We start from the raw sequence: 9536 nt of genomic DNA, 5'->3' as shown, positions 1-9536 counted from the left end.
AGCTGCTAACCATATATGACTACTGAACACTTGAAATGTGGCTAATGCTATTGAGGAACTGAACTTTAAATTTTCTTAATATTAACTAATATGAATTTAAATGTGTATGTGGCTAGAGGACATGTTTTTGGACAGTGTAGTTCTAGACAAATTTTGTTTTATTTGCCAGACACATAGATTAGCTATCAGTATCTGTTATCTCTTTAATACCTTCCAAATCAGCCCTCTCCTTATACTGATGGTGACCTCTTTTAATTCAATTTTTTTCACCTGTATTTTTGCAACATTTTCCTATAGGATCCTGTCATTGCACCCCATCCTAAAGACCCTAAGATGTTTGTAAAATATAAAACTTGATTTGTCACTTCTGTGTTTGCAGAACAGGCTCCCTAAAGCCATCAATAATTTGGCCCCAGATTTGCTCTCTAGCCTCATACTCTTGCTACATCATCAAAAACTCACCCAATTCAGGAGGACATATCACTCCTCCAAAAATTATCTTTTAAAAAAATTATGCATTTCTATGCCTTCATGACTTTGCACATTCTAATTGTTTTTTTCTGGAATGCTTTCTTCAACATTCACTGATGGTTCTCTAATTCTTCCTTTAAGACTAAGGTTATTGGAAACCTGGTGATCTTTAACTGTCCCTAATTCTTAAGGATCTCTCTTCACTGTTTATGTAAAATCCAGTTTTACTATCCCAGTGATAACTAATAAATTGACAACTAATTTTAGTCATAAGTAAAAGGTAAGTAGTCCAGGAACTCAAAAGATAGAATGCTTGCTTTGAGGTCAAGTACTCACTAAAAGAAAACCCTTGAAAAATGGCAAGAATTGCCAGAAATTAAGTAAGGTATCTAATGTGATGGCTCGATGGTATATTTGATCATTTAAATATATTGATAGTTTTGAAATACTTAGGTTGTCAGTGAACTTTATTCAATAAACTAAACATTTTTCCTCACTTCCCTTCAATTTTAAAGTATTTTATATTGAAACATCTCCCTGCCCAGTGCTCACTTTGGCAGCACATATACTAAAATTGGAACGATACAGGGAAGATTAGCATGGCCCCTCAGCAAGGGTGACATGAAAATTCGTGAAAAATCTGCCCACCCAGATTTCAATTTACAGTATATTCAAAAGTATATAATTGAAGGACAAGATAATTCTTGATTTTTATGTGTTCCAAAGCATCCCATGTAACTGAACATGGTGGCAATATTTATCTTCTTTTATTTAAGAGTTCTTTTGAGGGGCACCTGGGTGGCTTGGTCGGTTAAGCATCTGCCTTTGGCTCAGGTCATGATCCCAGGGTCCTGGGATCAAACCCCATATCAGGCTCTCTGCTCAGTGGAGAGTCTGCTGCTCCCTTCACTTGTGCTTGCTCTCTCTCTCTCTCAAATAAATAAATATAATCTTTAAAAAAATTAAAAGTTCTTTTGAGGAGATGACATAGTAGGGGATGAGGAAGTTATCCAGAATGGTTTCTATGAGACTTTACTTTAGTATTAAGTCTTAATAACTTGTTATTTTTCCTTTAGATAATGGAGATTTACTTTTAATATAAAAAAGTCTGAATTTTTTGAAGTATCCTGAATAATAGAACTTACACACTGGATGTAAAAGACTAATGCCCCCCCAATATATAATCTGTCATAAGAAGCAGTTTAGTCACTTACTAAGTATTAATTAATAAAATATTTCTGTTTATATCATGACATGATTGATTTTTAAAAATTTTATAGGTGTATTATTTATTCACATTTCTTCATCTAATACACTCTTTGAGAATCTCATCCTTGATGAACTTTCCATACATGCTTATTTTACATTATTTTCCTTGTTATCTCAGTATCTTGAGTCATAAAAGTATGCATAATGGGAATAATTACTCTTAAGCTTATGTGCCCTTTATTTCACAGTGCATTTAAAAGACCCAGTCTATAAAAGAGTGACTTCCTTTTTCTCTGAAATAACTACCAATTCAAGGTGTTTATTGGTGGCAGCATGGTCCATTAACACAATCCCCCAAGACTTACACTGCTATGATGAACAGATTCTGCTATGGAAGAAACGTCCCAGGCAATAAAAATATAATTTCTTTTCAGAGTCATTACCCTCAGCAATTAAAGCTTTTAAAAGTAGAAAACTCGTATTTTCAAGTTTTTTTTTCACTAGGTGATTAGATTTTTTAAACATAGGGTGTAAATAAGGAAGATATAGTTGGATATTTTACTCTTACAAATTAGTTCCTAAGCTGATTTGCACTTTGAAGTTACTCTGAGCTATTAAAGTAATCCTGCTCTTTTAAGAGTAACTCTAGTGTAAAAATTTGCAGTTTTAAATGCTTGTTTTATAATTTTAAAAACTGATTTGTGACTTCTGTTCCTAATAGTATATAAAACTAGGTATCTTGGAATAGCTGCCATTTGTAAAAACTAAAGTTCTTTATATTAATTGCTGAGAAGTCACAAAAGTAAAGATCAAACAGAGTCCAAAAAAAGGTATTAAAGGATGAATCCTGGGAGAACTTTAGCTTCTGACACAATGGCTGTCTGGGATGCAATGAACCAAGATAAATCCTGTGTTCTGTCCAAGATGGAATCTAACAAAAGATCCTCCTGCTCCCACAATATACATGTGTACACATGCTCAACACTGTAATCAGTTTTGACCATACAATCAATGCAGATGTGAACAAGAAATAAACTCTCTTGAAGGTAGACAATAATGAAACCTGCCTATCTTGATGTTTTAATACGTAGGATAGGGAGGGAAGAAGTTTCCCTGGAGAATATGTAACACCTAATGGACCTCATATGATTTTTGTAGTTCAGATTACCCCACTTTGCAGCAAAAATATACAAAAAAAGAAAAAGTCAACAAACCAAAGAAAATTTTAAAGAATAATCCATTGTATCAAGGTGAGAATCTCATAGTCTTCCAAGTCGTACTGTTCTTGAGTAATCAACAGGTATAAGGACAAATCCGTTCTGAAAAAATTTAACTTAAGCTCAGTGTCATAATACTTCTATAAAGTTCAGAGGAAAAAATCACTTGAAATTAAAAAAAATCATAAGCATGTAGAATATAATGCACCAAAAGTGAAGGCAAGGGAAAAAAAGTCATAGGATGAGACATACAAAGGCTTTATGTTGTAGAACATAAAACTCATATTTTAATATATGTAATGCTAAAAAAACAAGTTCTTAAAATTTCAAGTAAGAATGAAAAAACTACATATAAAGGATCAAATAATTAGAAAAAATTTGAAAAATTTAAAAATAAAATACAATAGTTGACTGAATACATGATTGGTGGATTAAAGTTGAAGTTGAATCATGCAATTAAATACTACACAGTTAAAGTAAAAACATGAAAAGGATGGATTATATTATACATAGCAGATTGTATAAAATGAATAGAAAATTGGTGGACCAAAAGTGGGCGTGGGAAGGCAGGGAAACCTGAAGAACTTATTCAATATGTAACTCAGAGAGAGAGAGAGAGAGAGAGAGAGAGAGAGTGAAGAGTTGTCAATATGAATGCTAATTTGAAAAAGAGATCACAAAATGGAAAATAGAATGATAAGATTGGGGAGGGTATGCGTTGTGGTGAGCGCTGTGTGTTGTGTAAGACTGATGAATCACAGACCTATACCCCTGAAACAAATAATACATTATATGTTAGTAATAATAAAAAAGAGCCAACAGAAAACTATAAAGTTTTCTTTGTTACATAAAAAATAAAAATGAGAATAGAGAAGCCAAAATATTTGAAGATATAATGGATAACAATTTTACAGCATTATTCAAAGAATTTTACCAAATTCCGACAGGATAAATAATAGCTAATTAACACATAGTTAATCACTGGAAACTAAATAATATGAAGAAAATGAGAAGACATTGAAATTAGAGGGAAAAAATGATCTGTAATGAGTCTCAACAAAACACAAAATGTAGTTATATTCTGCTTCTAAGTCACACACCTAAATTTAAAACCGACTTATGTTTAAATTATAAAATACTAATTAGAATACCCTTCAAATACAAGCAAATAAAACTGATGTAATTATACAATTTCAGACAGGTAGATTTTAAGGGGAAAACCATTTTGAAGTTAAAAATGTAATGGAGTAATATGAAAAGCTGCTCAGTATGAGGGAGCTATAATAGCTCTAAGTGTAAAATGTGAAAATAACACCCTCAAAGATATAAAGCATATTTTATATCTCTTTCATATGAGAAATTGATAAATATACCAACATACAACAAGATTTAAAAATACCTTCATAAGGTATTGATAGTCAAAACAAAAACAATAAGAAGAGACTGCTGTATATAATATGTTTATTGAATATCATTTACAAACTTTATATCTAGATATGAGTTCACTAAAACATATATTTTCAAGTACATATAAGACATTTATAAAAATTGGCCTGTATTCTAAGGCATAAAAGTGAGCTTAACAAATTTCAGATAATTAATATTATTTGTGTCCATGCTACAATTATGTAAGCATTTAAATACATACATACATACATACATACGTACATAACCAAACAACCAACACTAAGTCCTCTATTCTAAACAACATTTCTAGCATTCAGCCAAAAATTACAAGGTACACAGAAGGATAAGAAAAAAAGTTTGAAGAGACAAAGCAAGTCTAAGAGTTAGACAGATATGAAACTGAAGTCAGAAAGATCAGACAAGAAATTTGAAGTATTTCTGATTAGTATTTTAGAGGTTCTAATGGAAAAAGTAGACAAAATGCAAAATCAGATAATAGCAGAAAGAAATACAAATTATCAAAAAAATTTTAAAACGATAGAAACCAGAAGAACAGTAAGAAAGATAAAGAACACCTTTGCTCTGCTTATCTGTACTGTGGACAAACCTGATGAAATTATCAGTGGTTTTGAAGATAGGGCGACAGAAAATAAAAGTTATAACTTTTACATTTAAAACCTTGAGATAAACGGACATAAATTTTTGGCATTTTTAGGTCTCTTGGATGTCTTCAGTCATAATGTTAATAGTGATTCTAATAAGAAATCACAAACGTATTTTCTTGTTGGCATATTTTATTATTTTAAATGAAATAAAGTACAATTTCCTCCAGGATATGAGCTGAAACAAGTTTGAAAAAAGTAAGTGATATCCCCGAGGCTCAATTAAATCAGCAGTATTGTTAAGCTTGGCAATATGCAGAGGAGTATCTAGTTTAACTTCACTGGAAGTGGGCTTCATGGCTATAAATAATCACTAGGATACATTTTCATCAAAACTTCATTAGGGTCTTTTCATAATTATGGCTACAATTTATTACCATCCATTCAAATTCTGTTTCTGGGCATACAGTCAGGTGGTTTTTATATTGTATCTTATTTTAACTCTCAAAACATAGATTTTATATCTTCATTTTTGAGAAGAGCAGTGCAGCTCACTATCACACAGCTGCAAGTAGCTGGGCCAAGATTTGATAGTTGTCTGAGAGTTTGATAAATATTTCCCTAGCAATCTGTTAAGACAGTAACAAAATGAAAGTAGTCTAAGTAATGAACTACACTATGTTAGTTAATTTTATCATTATTTTTGTCAATGTTTTAGTCAAGACAATTGTAATAAATGAATTGGCTGTGTGTCTGCTATGTTTAATCAGCACACACAGATTTGCTTAAAATTAGAATGAGTTAATTGTATTCTATTTCATTAGAGAAGAATATATCATTATGGGAAGGGGATTATGAGAGAAGATAAAAAAAAGTGAGCAACAGACAATTGGTAGCTAAAAAGTTAGAGAATAAGTGAGACATAGCTAAAGAAAGCAAGTCAAATATTAGAAGTAATCACTTTAATGATGCACTTTTTTATCATTTAACAGTGGTAGAAAAAATATTTTTAAAAAAATTTTCTAAAACATCTAGAAATTCAAGCTAATTACTAGGCATTTGCTTATATTTTTGGTAATTCACCTATAAAAATGATGGTCTGGCATTTTGAAAAGAGTGTGGGTTTTGGAATTGAGTTATGCTCAAATCCCAACACTGTCACTTACTGTTTTAGCTGTATGATATTTTGCTAGTTATTTAAATATTTTAAAAAAGGACATAATATCCTAAGGCAAAGAAAACAAAAGCAAACATAAACTATTGGGACTACATCAAAATAAAAAGCTTTTGCAGAGTGAAGGAAACTATCAATAAAACAAAAACGCATCCTACTGAATGGGAGAAGATATTTGCAAATTATAAATCTGATAAGGGGTTAATATCCAAAGTATATTAAAAAACTATACAACTCAACACCAACAAACCAACAATCAGATTAAAATTCAGCAGAGGGCCTAAATAGACATTTTCCCACATAAGACATACAGATGGTTAACAGACACATGAAAAGATGTTCGGTGTTACTAATTTTCAGGGAAATGAGAATTAAAACCCCAATGAGATATCGCTTAGAATAGCTAGAATCAAAAAGACAAGAAATAACAAGTGTTGGTGAAGATGTAGAGAAAGAGCAACCTCCGTGCCCTGTTGGTGGGGATTAAAAGCTACTGTGGAAAACAGTATGGAGTTTCCTCAAAAAAAAAAAAAAAAAATTGATGATGGAAATACCCTATGATCCAGTAATATCACTACCAGGTACCCACCCAAAGAAAACAAAGCACCAATTCAAAAAGATATATGCGGCCCTGCCTGTGTTTATTGCAGCATTATTTACAATAGCCAAGATATGGAAACAACCTAAGTATCCATGGATGGGTAAATGGTGGGTCCTAGAGGGCATTATGCTAAGTCACATTACACTAAGTAAGACAAATATCATATGATCTCACTCATCTGTGGAATCTAAAACAAAACAAATGAATAAAAAAACAAAATGAAGAATCAGAACTATAAATACAAAGAACAAACCGATGGTTGCCAGAGGGAAAGGGGCTGGAGGGATTAATACAGTGGGTGAAAGGGAGTGGGAGCAGACTTCCAGTTATGAATGAATAAGTCATGAGAATAAAGGCACAGGATAGGGAATATAGTAAATGCTATTGTAATAGGGTATGATAACAGATGGTAGTAGCTGCAATTGTGGTGAGCACAGTATAACATATAGAGATGTTGAATTCCAATTTTGTATACCTGAAAGTAAGTAAAGTAACATTGTGTGTCAACTGTACTCAAATAAAAACTTCTTTTTTTTTTTTTTAAAGGGCATATCAACCCCATCCCAATCACTGTAGGTTTGTTGTAAGGTTGAATGAGATATTAGATGGATGTAAATCACCTAATCCAGACTTGTTTCTTCTAAGTCAATTGTTACAACCTTTATGGCTTAAGAGAAACTTTATGGTAGACCCTTAAAAGTTTTTATGACCGTAGACTATATATTTTAAAAGAAATTGAAATTATTATCTCCAAAAGAAGTTGTTGCCAGACGTATGCATACATTTTAATACTTCTGACTAGGCAAATGTACTGATCATTACTAATTTATGGGAATTATTCATATAATTTAGGAAAAAAAATCTTTTTTCCTTTCCACAAAGAGCAAGCATGCTTTCTTTAAAGCATGGGATATAGGCTAAGAATTAAACTCATTACAAGATATATATATTATATGTATCTAATTAAATTTGTATTGGATATGTATGTATATATATAATTTTGATTTCCTGAAATTCTAATCCTTACATAATGAAAGATAGAGAGTAGAATACATCGTGATGTTTGAGATCTTATCACTTTAAACATCTATTTTGAAAGTATATATCAAACGAACTTTAGGTTGACTTTTTTATAATTACTAATTACTACTCTAATTCACCTATAATTACTATAATTACCTTATTCATAATTAGGGCACCAAAGGCCCAATTAAGGTCCCAATTAAAGGCTAAGACTGTATGGTTCCTAATATTTGAACTGAGACTGAAGAAAGGTGTTAAGAGCGATCTCAAAATGGCTGCTAAGACCTCAAGGGCTTCCTTCAGGTTACAGGAATGAAAGAGGTGAGCAAAATTGACAGTAATTCAAATAGGACCATAGTGGCATCTTATTGACCCCCTTTGTATTCCTGCATAGATATTGTAAAAGTAACCAGTTCCCATTTTCCCTTTGTCCTGTTTCATGACTTGGAAAATATTTAACAAAGTGATATTACTGATTTTGATTTCTAGTATGACATTTTCAGATCTACTTACTGACCCGGCCTTCTTCACTATTTTTTATTTTTCAGTCATATTTTTAGTGGCTTATTGCTGCTGCTGCTATTGTTATAAGCTCCACCTCCTCCTCCTCATCCTTATCAAATATGATTCACTCCAAAAGGCTATAAGTCCAAATAACAGAATCCATTTATCTCAATTTTACTGTTTTTGTACATTTACTCCAAGCATTACAAATGTTTTCTATTTGGTACTAGATCACAGGAGGCACTGAATTTTTTAAAATATTGAGAAAAAAAAAACTTTCTTTGCCAATTTTTAGTAGTCCTCAGCAACAAAACTCGAATGAAGAATGAAAGTAAATGAGGTGTTTATTACATGACACTTTCTTTGCTGGAAGCTGTTCCCAGTGGCTTTATTTTCAGAAACACCTAAAACAGAGCAGCATCGAACTATAGAAGACACATATTGCACAGCTTAGGATGTGATGGTGGAGGCAGATCTGTACCACCACTGACTTTTTAAAAGCTGTGTAAAAACTCATTTTGTGATTAAAGAGGTCATAAAACTGAGCACAAATAGGCCACTAATCAAATACCTGTATCTTTTCAAAGAATTCACATGTAATATATTGAATCAAACTAGATTTCATTTCATCATCATAAGTAGAAATTACACATGAGCTTCTTAACAGGATTTTACTTGGATCAAAGTATTCATCCAAAATGAAGATTGATCTGAGCAATTGTGATTTTTGTGTATTTTCTGGTAGTCATGTTTTAATATTAAAAGCTAAGAAGGCTTATAGATATGTATATATTAACTGAGTTTGACTGAGTTCAACCTAATTAAATGCAATATCATAGCCATTATTTGAAGAACCAGGAATAATACAGGCAAAAATACTGTCTTCATTCTTTCAAATTGTAAAATATTATTAATTGTATATTCATTATGTTTAGGCAACTCACTCAGAAATACCCTCAAAATTTATGTGGCCAAAACTTCTTGAAGTCATCTAAGAACCTACAGCTAATGCATATCTTTAAGATACAAGTTAATTGAAGCACAGGGACATATCCTGTTTTATGAAAACATAATGTCATGCACTCTTACTTGGAAACCAAGTTAATTGCCCAAGGAGGACTAACATTTTAAAGGTAGATTGTGAAGCTATATTATGTAAGTTTGAAAGTGAGTTTTGAATACATAGTCACCTTGAACTTAAATATTAAAAATATAAGATCAATGTCCATCATTATGTTTTAGCTTGAGGATATAAAATGCACTGATTTAACCATGGATCATTTAAGTCCCATAATTCATTGTAACTAAAGTTACTCATCTTATTTAAA

At 31.7% G+C, this 9536-nt stretch overlaps 1 non-coding gene across 1 annotated transcript; it reads left to right on the top strand.

The window, feature by feature from the left end:
- Positions 1 to 1015: 1015 nt before the first annotated feature.
- On the top strand, positions 1016 to 1127 carry LOC113251582 (U6 spliceosomal RNA). The gene has a single exon (XR_003314555.2). It is a non-coding gene; the product is annotated as a U6 spliceosomal RNA (small nuclear RNA).
- Positions 1128 to 9536: the final 8409 nt, after the last annotated feature.

The sequence above is a fragment of the Ursus arctos genome, unplaced genomic scaffold (assembly GCF_023065955.2).
Source record: "Ursus arctos isolate Adak ecotype North America unplaced genomic scaffold, UrsArc2.0 scaffold_10, whole genome shotgun sequence".
Classification (NCBI taxonomy): domain Eukaryota; kingdom Metazoa; phylum Chordata; class Mammalia; order Carnivora; family Ursidae; genus Ursus; species Ursus arctos.
Note: the sequence above shows the minus strand (reverse complement) of the source record. Positions and strands in the feature narration are given on the sequence as shown.